The 9827-nt window shown below is 43.9% G+C and overlaps 20 non-coding genes and 1 pseudogene across 20 annotated transcripts; all 21 read left to right on the top strand.

The window, feature by feature from the left end:
- Positions 1–4411: 4411 nt before the first annotated feature.
- Positions 4412–4530, top strand: LOC141356128 (5S ribosomal RNA). Its single transcript, XR_012362569.1, has one exon. It is a non-coding gene; the product is annotated as a 5S ribosomal RNA (ribosomal RNA).
- Positions 4531–4671: 141 nt separating this feature from the next.
- On the top strand, positions 4672–4790 carry LOC141356127 (5S ribosomal RNA). Its single transcript, XR_012362568.1, has one exon. It is a non-coding gene; the product is annotated as a 5S ribosomal RNA (ribosomal RNA).
- Positions 4791–4931: 141 nt separating this feature from the next.
- LOC141356126 (5S ribosomal RNA) lies at positions 4932–5050 on the top strand. Its single transcript, XR_012362567.1, has one exon. It is a non-coding gene; the product is annotated as a 5S ribosomal RNA (ribosomal RNA).
- Positions 5051–5191: 141 nt separating this feature from the next.
- Positions 5192–5310, top strand: LOC141357057 (5S ribosomal RNA). The gene has a single exon (XR_012363532.1). It is a non-coding gene; the product is annotated as a 5S ribosomal RNA (ribosomal RNA).
- A 141-nt stretch (positions 5311–5451) lies between these two features.
- LOC141358228 (5S ribosomal RNA) lies at positions 5452–5570 on the top strand. Its single transcript, XR_012364717.1, has one exon. It is a non-coding gene; the product is annotated as a 5S ribosomal RNA (ribosomal RNA).
- A 141-nt stretch (positions 5571–5711) lies between these two features.
- On the top strand, positions 5712–5830 carry LOC141357826 (5S ribosomal RNA). Its single transcript, XR_012364313.1, has one exon. It is a non-coding gene; the product is annotated as a 5S ribosomal RNA (ribosomal RNA).
- Positions 5831–5971: 141 nt separating this feature from the next.
- On the top strand, positions 5972–6090 carry LOC141358152 (5S ribosomal RNA). Its single transcript, XR_012364640.1, has one exon. It is a non-coding gene; the product is annotated as a 5S ribosomal RNA (ribosomal RNA).
- Positions 6091–6219: 129 nt separating this feature from the next.
- On the top strand, positions 6220–6338 carry LOC141357056 (5S ribosomal RNA). The gene has a single exon (XR_012363531.1). It is a non-coding gene; the product is annotated as a 5S ribosomal RNA (ribosomal RNA).
- A 141-nt stretch (positions 6339–6479) lies between these two features.
- On the top strand, positions 6480–6598 carry LOC129434678 (5S ribosomal RNA). The gene has a single exon (XR_008640948.2). It is a non-coding gene; the product is annotated as a 5S ribosomal RNA (ribosomal RNA).
- Positions 6599–6739: 141 nt separating this feature from the next.
- Positions 6740–6858, top strand: LOC129434679 (5S ribosomal RNA). Its single transcript, XR_008640949.2, has one exon. It is a non-coding gene; the product is annotated as a 5S ribosomal RNA (ribosomal RNA).
- A 141-nt stretch (positions 6859–6999) lies between these two features.
- Positions 7000–7118, top strand: LOC129434680 (5S ribosomal RNA). The gene has a single exon (XR_008640950.2). It is a non-coding gene; the product is annotated as a 5S ribosomal RNA (ribosomal RNA).
- A 129-nt stretch (positions 7119–7247) lies between these two features.
- Positions 7248–7366, top strand: LOC129434682 (5S ribosomal RNA). The gene has a single exon (XR_008640952.1). It is a non-coding gene; the product is annotated as a 5S ribosomal RNA (ribosomal RNA).
- Positions 7367–7507: 141 nt separating this feature from the next.
- On the top strand, positions 7508–7626 carry LOC129434683 (5S ribosomal RNA). Its single transcript, XR_008640953.1, has one exon. It is a non-coding gene; the product is annotated as a 5S ribosomal RNA (ribosomal RNA).
- Positions 7627–7767: 141 nt separating this feature from the next.
- Positions 7768–7886, top strand: LOC129434684 (5S ribosomal RNA). Its single transcript, XR_008640954.1, has one exon. It is a non-coding gene; the product is annotated as a 5S ribosomal RNA (ribosomal RNA).
- Positions 7887–8027: 141 nt separating this feature from the next.
- On the top strand, positions 8028–8146 carry LOC141357650 (5S ribosomal RNA). The gene has a single exon (XR_012364137.1). It is a non-coding gene; the product is annotated as a 5S ribosomal RNA (ribosomal RNA).
- A 129-nt stretch (positions 8147–8275) lies between these two features.
- On the top strand, positions 8276–8394 carry LOC141356124 (5S ribosomal RNA). The gene has a single exon (XR_012362565.1). It is a non-coding gene; the product is annotated as a 5S ribosomal RNA (ribosomal RNA).
- A 141-nt stretch (positions 8395–8535) lies between these two features.
- Positions 8536–8654, top strand: LOC141354043 (5S ribosomal RNA; annotated as a pseudogene).
- Positions 8655–8795: 141 nt separating this feature from the next.
- On the top strand, positions 8796–8914 carry LOC129434688 (5S ribosomal RNA). Its single transcript, XR_008640958.1, has one exon. It is a non-coding gene; the product is annotated as a 5S ribosomal RNA (ribosomal RNA).
- A 140-nt stretch (positions 8915–9054) lies between these two features.
- On the top strand, positions 9055–9173 carry LOC129434623 (5S ribosomal RNA). The gene has a single exon (XR_008640900.2). It is a non-coding gene; the product is annotated as a 5S ribosomal RNA (ribosomal RNA).
- Positions 9174–9314: 141 nt separating this feature from the next.
- Positions 9315–9433, top strand: LOC129434689 (5S ribosomal RNA). Its single transcript, XR_008640959.2, has one exon. It is a non-coding gene; the product is annotated as a 5S ribosomal RNA (ribosomal RNA).
- A 141-nt stretch (positions 9434–9574) lies between these two features.
- Positions 9575–9693, top strand: LOC129434690 (5S ribosomal RNA). Its single transcript, XR_008640960.1, has one exon. It is a non-coding gene; the product is annotated as a 5S ribosomal RNA (ribosomal RNA).
- The last annotated feature ends 134 nt before the right edge of the window (positions 9694–9827 follow it).

Raw genomic sequence — 9827 nt, 5'->3', positions numbered from 1 at the left:
TCGAGTCAGCGCTCGCTTACGGCCACACCACCCTGAGCACGCCCGCTCTGGTCTGATCTCGGAAGCCAAGCAGGGTCGGGCCTGGTTAGTACTTGGATGGGAGACCGCCTGGGAATGGCTCATGACCCCTCCAAGTCCCTATCCTGGGTCCCGATCACCTTGGAAAAAGCCAGGTAAACAGATCAGTAGGACGGTGGAGGGAGGAGATGTGTTAGATATTGGTGGGGCCAAATAGAGGTCAATGTTTTCTCACTTCAGAACATCAATTCTAAATTTACTGTTCTTTTTATGTTTTTGTGAGTAAGACCATGAAGACTAGAATCTTTGACTTCAATGTTTTATTAAGTATAATATGATGTCTGTCACTTAATGTAACATACATCATGCTTTAATGAAAACAATAAAAAAACAAGCAATGTAACAAATGTTTTTGCTCATATCTATTTGATGTTTGAATGGATGCACTTTACAAATAAACTTGAGACTTTTAGTTACAATGTTTGCAAGATCACTGAAAAAATCTAAGAAGCTATATTAAGGCTACTTGAATAAAGTGTAATTTGCTCATATCTGAGATATTATTCACTCTATATGCCCTATTCGTCTCTAGAAAGCATGAAAAATGTACACATAAAATGGCCTTAATGGAATTTTAGAAAAATACTTAATCTTTACCATACTGGTAAGTAATTCAGCCTCTGCTATACTCAATACAGTTTCATGTGACAGTCTTTACCTCTATTAAGTGGACAAATGGAGAACAAGAGAGAGGAATCATATATTCGGAAACATTCTTTTTTTATTTGTTCAACAATATATATCTATAGAAATAAATAAACAACACAACAATAATAACAATAACACAGGTCACAAGGTAAACAGAATAGAATTTACATTAATTATTAAGTAATTTAGCAGAAAATAGCTAAATAGGTACTAATAAGTTATTATTTACAGGATTCTTTTTAAGATTTATACATGTACACATTGAACAATATACAATATAAGTACAATCAGTGTTGGGGAAAGTTACTTTCCCCAATACTGTGTACAATATATACAAGGGGATGAAGTAAACTAGGTCTGATCCAGGTCTGAACCAGGTACAAGCCATACCCCAGAAATCTGCTATTGTGATTTGGGGGATGTAGTTGGCCCTCTAATTGTTATTTGTCTTCATTTTTAGATCTTCATCTACTACACTTTTGAAGTGTTCGAAACTGTTGAACACAACACCTTCAAAACCTGAAGTGGTGGACTTTCTAGTTGCTGGGCAATACGTAAATATTTTTCGGCTACTTTCAGCAGCCTTGTCTTTGGACGGCATGTACCTGCCCACCACACTGGGGTACTTGGTAGGCCCCACAAGGCTTCGGGGATTTATGAGGCTTGATTGGTCTGGATGTCAGCGCAGGAGGCGGTGCAAAAGGTATGAACCCTTGACTGCTGGATGCCCCACAGAGCATCATGGATGGTCCCTGTGGCTATGCAGGAACCACTACAAGGACAGGTGCTTTTGACGCTCTGGATAGGATGTACGTGACCACAGGGGGTTTAGGTTGAATGGGCCGGTTCACAAACTCTTCCACATCTATCCTGCAAAAATAAACCATACATGCGATGATGAGTTTAATTAATAAGAAATAATGGGTATGACTATCAATTTACATGGTTTGTTGTGTTTAAGTTTAAACCATTCAGCTGATGAATTCAGTTATGTTCACATGTAAGCAATAAGGTATGAGAGGCTGTGCTGTATCGTGAATAAGTAACGGCTGAAGGGGTTGCAGGCACTCCGCTTCGTGTCACTTATTCACGACACAGCACTTGCCTCAAGTACCTTATTGCTTTTATAAAAAAGTTACCACACAATATTAAAGTTAAAAAATGTATTAGTGCAACTTTAATGAAGTTATATCAGTAAAAGCATTTCTTCCGCTAGAAAAAATAGTCCCTGACCGTGAACAAGAACGTTCCAATGTGTAATATGCATGAAAGCTCACATAAAAACAACAAACTGTTCTCAAACTTTGTCTCATTCTATGTTTATGTTTATACGTGTGGTTGCTAAGGGTTTTACAGCTTACCTCCGCTTCTGATCATGCCTTTTTCCAGCTGCATGACATAGGCTCTGGTACTGAACCTGAGGTCGATCTGGAGCTGGAAGGGATTCTGACAGAGTAGGAGCTGCTGGCATTGGTTCTTCTGACAGCACTCGTTGGTGGGGTTTCACCTTTGGCATTACGGTTGCCCTGTAGTTAGCCTTGGCATTCAGATTGGGCAGTTGAGGAGCATCATATCATTCTTGTTGTAGGCCAGCACTGCACTTGCAAGGGCACTCATAAACACCCCATAGTTGGCATGGCTCTGTTTGATGACAACAGCATCCCAGCGTGCAGCCAGTGTCGGATGTCCAGTCGGATCACAGTGCCCTTCTGTGCCCAGTCCCTGAACAGATTCTCCAGGAAGGACGAAGCACTGTCACAATAAAAATTTTCAGCATGTGTTCTTTTTTTTTTTTTTGACAAATATTATCAGGGTATATGTATGTGTTATTACCTACCGACAACAGTTGTTATCTGCATATATGACAGCTGGTGCAGGAGCCCTAGCTCATTCAAAGAGGGCCATCAGACCTTTGGCCATACGTCTGTAGCACCCCTCAGACTCAGCCGCCACCACCACTGTGGTCAAGAACTGGCCCCACTCGTTCAGCACACCGGTGATATACTGCATGGTGCCCTGGCCATCACCATATATCTTCTTAAGGACCTGGAAAACACAAAGCAGAACATTCATTTGATAGTTTCTATCAATAACCTGTCTGCCCAATATAATTGATATGAATTACAATGCATGTACATTTTGTATTCATCACATTTGAACGCTGAACAGTGAGGCCAAAGTCCCTTATTCAAAACAATAGGTTTGCTCAAGTCATTTTAAAGTGACTAAACAAATATTAAGTCTGCTGAACTTCATGAATTTATACAATACACATACCTTTTTTGTGCCATCAATGCAGAGGATTTCTCCAGACATCTTCTCCATCTCCATGATCATGTGCGCACGCCTCAGCACACGGGCACAAGGAAGGGTGTAAGTACCAACAGCTTTGACAAAGGACAGGATGCTCTTCTGAGACGATGCAGATCCATCCGTACACTGCAGCTTGGCCTCTCCCTGCCTGTACAGACGGATGCATGGGTACAGGTGTTGTTTTTGGTGGCTGCTCAGATGCTTTTTCACTGAGAAGCTTTTCCCACACACTTCACACACATGTTCCTTTGGAAGATGAAGCTGCATGTGCCGAGTCAGGTTGGACTTCACAGAGAAACTCTTGTCACGCACTTGTGTCCCTCCACATCCATGATTTCTATTTCTTGTAATAAAACAGAAACATATTCAGATTGGTTTCTTCTTTTCAAACTGTACAGGGGACTAAACACTGGAAAACCAGGAGATGCAAAACATGTACACAAGTAACAGTACTGCTAATACTATTACTTAAAGTAGAAGTAAAAAGGTATTTTATTGATGTTATCAGATTTACTTTTTAATGTGATATTTCATATGATTAGCTGAAAGTACAAAAGGTAATGGTTTTATAATTGTAGACTTTATTTTTGCTTGCCTTGTGTTTTCAGTGTTTTAACATGTTATTGACTGTTAATGGATTATCATACTGTACAGTATGTAGTCAGTCAATTCCAACAGGAAAAACTGGCATTAGTATTACTAGCAATAAGTAAAATCTACCTGTATTTGGATAGTAGGTTAGTCTAAATGTCCAGCCCTGATTGTGTTTGGGTATTTCCAAAGTATTTAATTTGAGTAAAATATTACAAAGACTCGAATAACTGCAGTTTACGATACACGTTAGCAGTTAACTTAGATGGGCGATTATATTTTCTCTATTAAAGCTTTTAAAACTTTAATAACTTTGTAATTACTGCACGTAAATCCACGCGAATCCATACAAAAAACGGTTAGAAAGCATTTATATGAATATACTGGTAAATATACTCGACTTACCTCTTGTTTGCTGTAACCGATCTCAATCAAACGATGATAGTAGTGTTATTTACGTTTGTCACTCGCATGATGCACTTAATATTCAAAGCAACGGCGCCATCTGATTGGTGGGTTGAGGAAGCGGCCTGCTCAACAGAGCTCAGTGATTGGTTGGTTGAGCAGCTCAACTTGCTCAACGGCGCTCAATGATTGGTCGGCATAGGGACTTGGAGGAGAGACCGCCTGGGAATACCAGGTGCTGTAAGCATTTAATTAATTATTTATTTATTTATTCATATAATTTTTTTCCAGAAATGCATCCTTTCTGTAAGCGTTCGCCGATGGCATGGCGTTGCCACATTAGTCTTGAAGTGGCTCTCGAATCGAGTCAGCGCTCGCTTACGGCCACACCACCCTGAGCACGCCCGCTCTCGTCTGATCTCGGAAGCCAAGCAGGGTCGGGCCTGGTTAGTACTTGGATGGGAGACCGCCTGGGAATACCAGGTGCTGTAAGCATTTAATTCTTTATTTAATTAATTATTTAATTATTTATTCATATAATTTTTTTCCAGAAATGCATCCTTTCTGTAAGCGTTCGCCGATGGCATGGCGTTGCCACATTAGTCTTGAAGTGGCTCTCGAATCGAGTCAGCGCTCGCTTACGGCCACACCACCCTGAGCACGCCCGCTCTCGTCTGATCTCGGAAGCCAAGCAGGGTCGGGCCTGGTTAGTACTTGGATGGGAGACCGCCTGGGAATACCAGGTGCTGTAAGCATTTAATTCTTTATTTAATTAATTATTTAATTATTTATTCATATAATTTTTTTCCAGAAATGCATCCTTTCTGTAAGCGTTCGCCGATGGCATGGCGTTGCCACATTAGTCTTGAAGTGGCTCTCGAATCGAGTCAGCGCTCGCTTACGGCCACACCACCCTGAGCACGCCCGCTCTCGTCTGATCTCGGAAGCCAAGCAGGGTCGGGCCTGGTTAGTACTTGGATGGGAGACCGCCTGGGAATACCAGGTGCTGTAAGCATTTAATTCTTTATTTAATTAATTATTTAATTATTTATTCATATAATTTTTTTCCAGAAATGCATCCTTTCTGTAAGCGTTCGCCGATGGCATGGCGTTGCCACATTAGTCTTGAAGTGGCTCTCGAATCGAGTCAGCGCTCGCTTACGGCCACACCACCCTGAGCACGCCCGCTCTCGTCTGATCTCGGAAGCCAAGCAGGGTCGGGCCTGGTTAGTACTTGGATGGGAGACCGCCTGGGAATACCAGGTGCTGTAAGCGTTTGATTCTTTATTTAATTAATTATTTTATTATTTATTCATATAATTTTTTTCCAGAAATGCATTCTTTCTGTAAGCGTTCGCCGATGTCATGGCGTTGCCACATTAGTCTTGAAGTGGCTCTCGAATCGAGTCAGCGCTCGCTTACGGCCACACCACCCTGAGCACGCCCGCTCTCGTCTGATCTCGGAAGCCAAGCAGGGTCGGGCCTGGTTAGTACTTGGATGGGAGACCGCCTGGGAATACCAGGTGCTATAAGCATTTAATTCTTTATTTAATTAATTATTTAATTATTTATTCATATAATTTTTTTCCAGAAATGCATCCTTTCTGTAAGCGTTCGCCGATGGCATGGCGTTGCCACATTAGTCTTGAAGTGGCTCTCGAATCGAGTCAGCGCTCGCTTACGGCCACACCACCCTGAGCACGCCCGCTCTCGTCTGATCTCGGGAGCCAAGCAGGGTCGGGCCTGGTTAGTACTTGGATGGGAGACCGCCTGGGAATACCAGGTGCTGTAAGCATTTAATTCTTTATTTAATTAATTATTTAATTATTTATTCATATAATTTTTTTCCAGAAATGCATCCTTTCTGTAAGCGTTCGCCGATGGCATGGCGTTGCCACATTAGTCTTGAAGTGGCTCTCGAATCGAGTCAGCGCTCGCTCACGGCCACACCACCCTGAGCACGCCCGCTCTCGTCTGATCTCGGAAGCCAAGCAGGGTCGGGCCTGGTTAGTACTTGGATGGGAGACCGCCTGGGAATACCAGGTGCTGTAAGCATTTAATTAATTATTTATTTATTTATTCATATAATTTTTTTCCAGAAATGCATCCTTTCTGTAAGCGTTCGCCGATGGCATGGCGTTGCCACATTAGTCTTGAAGTGGCTCTCGAATCGAGTCAGCGCTCGCTTACGGCCACACCACCCTGAGCACGCCCGCTCTCGTCTGATCTCGGAAGCCAAGCAGGGTCGGGCCTGGTTAGTACTTGGATGGGAGACCGCCTGGGAATACCAGGTGCTGTAAGCGTTTGATTCTTTATTTAATTAATTATTTAATTATTTATTCATATAATTTTTTTCCAGAAATGCATTCTTTCTGTAAGCGTTCGCCGATGTCATGGCGTTGCCACATTAGTCTTGAAGTGGCTCTCGAATCGAGTCAGCGCTCGCTTACGGCCACACCACCCTGAGCACGCCCGCTCTCGTCTGATCTCGGAAGCCAAGCAGGGTCGGGCCTGGTTAGTACTTGGATGGGAGACCGCCTGGGAATACCAGGTGCTATAAGCATTTAATTCTTTATTTAATTAATTATTTAATTATTTATTCATATAATTTTTTTCCAGAAATGCATCCTTTCTGTAAGCGTTCGCCGATGGCATGGCGTTGCCACATTAGTCTTGAAGTGGCTCTCGAATCGAGTCAGCGCTCGCTTACGGCCACACCACCCTGAGCACGCCCGCTCTCGTCTGATCTCGGGAGCCAAGCAGGGTCGGGCCTGGTTAGTACTTGGATGGGAGACCGCCTGGGAATACCAGGTGCTGTAAGCATTTAATTCTTTATTTAATTAATTATTTAATTATTTATTCATATAATTTTTTTCCAGAAATGCATCCTTTCTGTAAGCGTTCGCCGATGGCATGGCGTTGCCACATTAGTCTTGAAGTGGCTCTCGAATCGAGTCAGCGCTCGCTCACGGCCACACCACCCTGAGCACGCCCGCTCTCGTCTGATCTCGGAAGCCAAGCAGGGTCGGGCCTGGTTAGTACTTGGATGGGAGACCGCCTGGGAATACCAGGTGCTGTAAGCATTTAATTAATTATTTATTTATTTATTCATATAATTTTTTTCCAGAAATGCATCCTTTCTGTAAGCGTTCGCCGATGGCATGGCGTTGCCACATTAGTCTTGAAGTGGCTCTCGAATCGAGTCAGCGCTCGCTTACGGCCACACCACCCTGAGCACGCCCGCTCTCGTCTGATCTCGGAAGCCAAGCAGGGTCGGGCCTGGTTAGTACTTGGATGGGAGACCGCCTGGGAATACCAGGTGCTGTAAGCATTTAATTCTTTATTTAATTAATTATTTAATTATTTATTCATATAATTTTTTTCCAGAAATGCATCCTTTCTGTAAGCGTTCGCCGATGGCATGGCGTTGCCACATTAGTCTTGAAGTGGCTCTCGAATCGAGTCAGCGCTCGCTTACGGCCACACCACCCTGAGCACGCCCGCTCTCGTCTGATCTCGGAAGCCAAGCAGGGTCGGGCCTGGTTAGTACTTGGATGGGAGACCGCCTGGGAATACCAGGTGCTGTAAGCATTTAATTCTTTATTTAATTAATTATTTAATTATTTATTCATATAATTTTTTTCCAGAAATGCATCCTTTCTGTAAGCGTTCGCCGATGGCATGGCGTTGCCACATTAGTCTTGAAGTGGCTCTCGAATCGAGTCAGCGCTCGCTTACGGCCACACCACCCTGAGCACGCCCGCTCTCGTCTGATCTCGGAAGCCAAGCAGGGTCGGGCCTGGTTAGTACTTGGATGGGAGACCGCCTGGGAATACCAGGTGCTGTAAGCATTTAATTCTTTATTTAATTAATTATTTAATTATTTATTCATATAATTTTTTTCCAGAAATGCATCCTTTCTGTAAGCGTTCGCCGATGGCATGGCGTTGCCACATTAGTCTTGAAGTGGCTCTCGAATCGAGTCTGCGCTCGCTTACGGCCACACCACCCTGAGCACGCCCGCTCTCGTCTGATCTCGGAAGCCAAGCAGGGTCGGGCCTGTTTAGTACTTGGATGGGAGACCGCCTGGGAATACCAGGTGCTGTAAGCATTTAATTAATTATTTAATTATTTATTCATATAATTTTTTTCCAGAAATGCATCCTTTCTGTAAGCGTTCGCTGATGGCATGGCGTTGCCACATTAGTCTTGAAGTGGCTCTCGAATCGAGTCAGCACTCGCTTACGGCCACACCACCCTGAGCACGCCCGCTCTCGTCTGATCTCGGAAGCCAAGCAGGGTCGGGCCTGGTTAGTACTTGGATGGGAGACCGCCTGGGAATACCAGGTGCTGTAAGCATTTAATTCTTTATTTAATTAATTATTTAATTATTTATTCATATAATTTTTTTCCAGAAATGCATCCTTTCTGTAAGCGTTCGCCGATGGCATGGCGTTGCCACATTAGTCTTGAAGTGGCTCTCGAATCGAGTCAGCGCTCGCTTACGGCCGCACCACCCTGAGCACGCCCGCTCTCGTCTGATCTCGGAAGCCAAGCAGGGTCGGGTCTGGTTAGTACTTGGATGGGAGACCGCCTGGGAATACCAGGTGCTGTATGCATTTAATTCTTTATTTAATTAATTATTTAATTATTTATTCATAAAATTTTTTTCCAGAAATGCATCCTTTCTGTAAGCGTTCGCCGATGGCATGGCGTTGCCACATTAGTCTTGAAGTGGCTCTCGAATCGAGTCAGCGCTCGCTTACGGCCACACCACCCTGAGCACGCCCGCTCTCGTCTGATCTCGGAAGCCAAGCAGGGTCGGGCCTGGTTAGTACTTGGATGGGAGACCGCCTGGGAATACCAGGTGCTGTAAGCATTTAATTCTTTTTTAATTAATTATTTAATTATTTATTCATATAATTTTTTTCCAGAAATGCATCCTTTCTGTAAGCGTTCGCCGATGGCATGGCGTTGCCACATTAGTCTTGAAGTGGCTCTCGAATCGAGTCAGCGCTCGCTTACGGCCACACCACCCTGAGCACGCCCGCTCTCGTCTGATCTCGGAAGCCAAGCAGGGTCGGGCCTGGTTAGTACTTGGATGGGAGACCGCCTGGGAATACCAGGTGCTGTAAGCATTTAATTCTTTATTTAATTAATTATTTAATTATTTATTCATATGATTTTTTTCCAGAAATGCATCCTTTCTGTAAGCGTTCGCCGATGGCATGGCGTTGCCACATTAGTCTTGAAGTGGCTCTCGAATCGAGTCAGCGCTCGCTTACGGCCACACCGCCCTGAGCACGCCCGCTCTCGTCTGATCTCGGAAGCCAAGCAGGGTCGGGCCTGGTTAGTACTTGGATGGGAGACCGCCTGGGAATACCAGGTGCTGTAAGCATTTAATTCTTTATTTAATTAATTATTTAATTATTTATTCATATAATTTTTTTCCAGAAATGCATCCTTTCTGTAAGCGTTCGCCGATGGCATGGCGTTGCCACATTAGTCTTGAAGTGGCTCTCGAATCGAGTCAGCGCTCGCTTACGGCCACACCACCCTGAGCACGCCCGCTCTCGTCTGATCTCGGAAGCCAAGCAGGGTCGGGCCTGGTTAGTACTTGGATGGGAGACCGCCTGGGAATACCAGGTGCTGTAAGCATTAAATTCTTTATTTAATTAATTATTTAATTATTTATTCATATAATTTTTTTCCAGAAATGCATCCTTTCTGTAAGCGTTCGCCGATGGCATGGCGTTGCCACATTAGTCTTGAAGTGGCTCTCGAATCGAGTC

This window comes from Misgurnus anguillicaudatus, chromosome 21 (genome assembly GCF_027580225.2).
Source record: "Misgurnus anguillicaudatus chromosome 21, ASM2758022v2, whole genome shotgun sequence".
NCBI classification, from domain to species: domain Eukaryota; kingdom Metazoa; phylum Chordata; class Actinopteri; order Cypriniformes; family Cobitidae; genus Misgurnus; species Misgurnus anguillicaudatus.
Note: the sequence above shows the minus strand (reverse complement) of the source record. Positions and strands in the feature narration are given on the sequence as shown.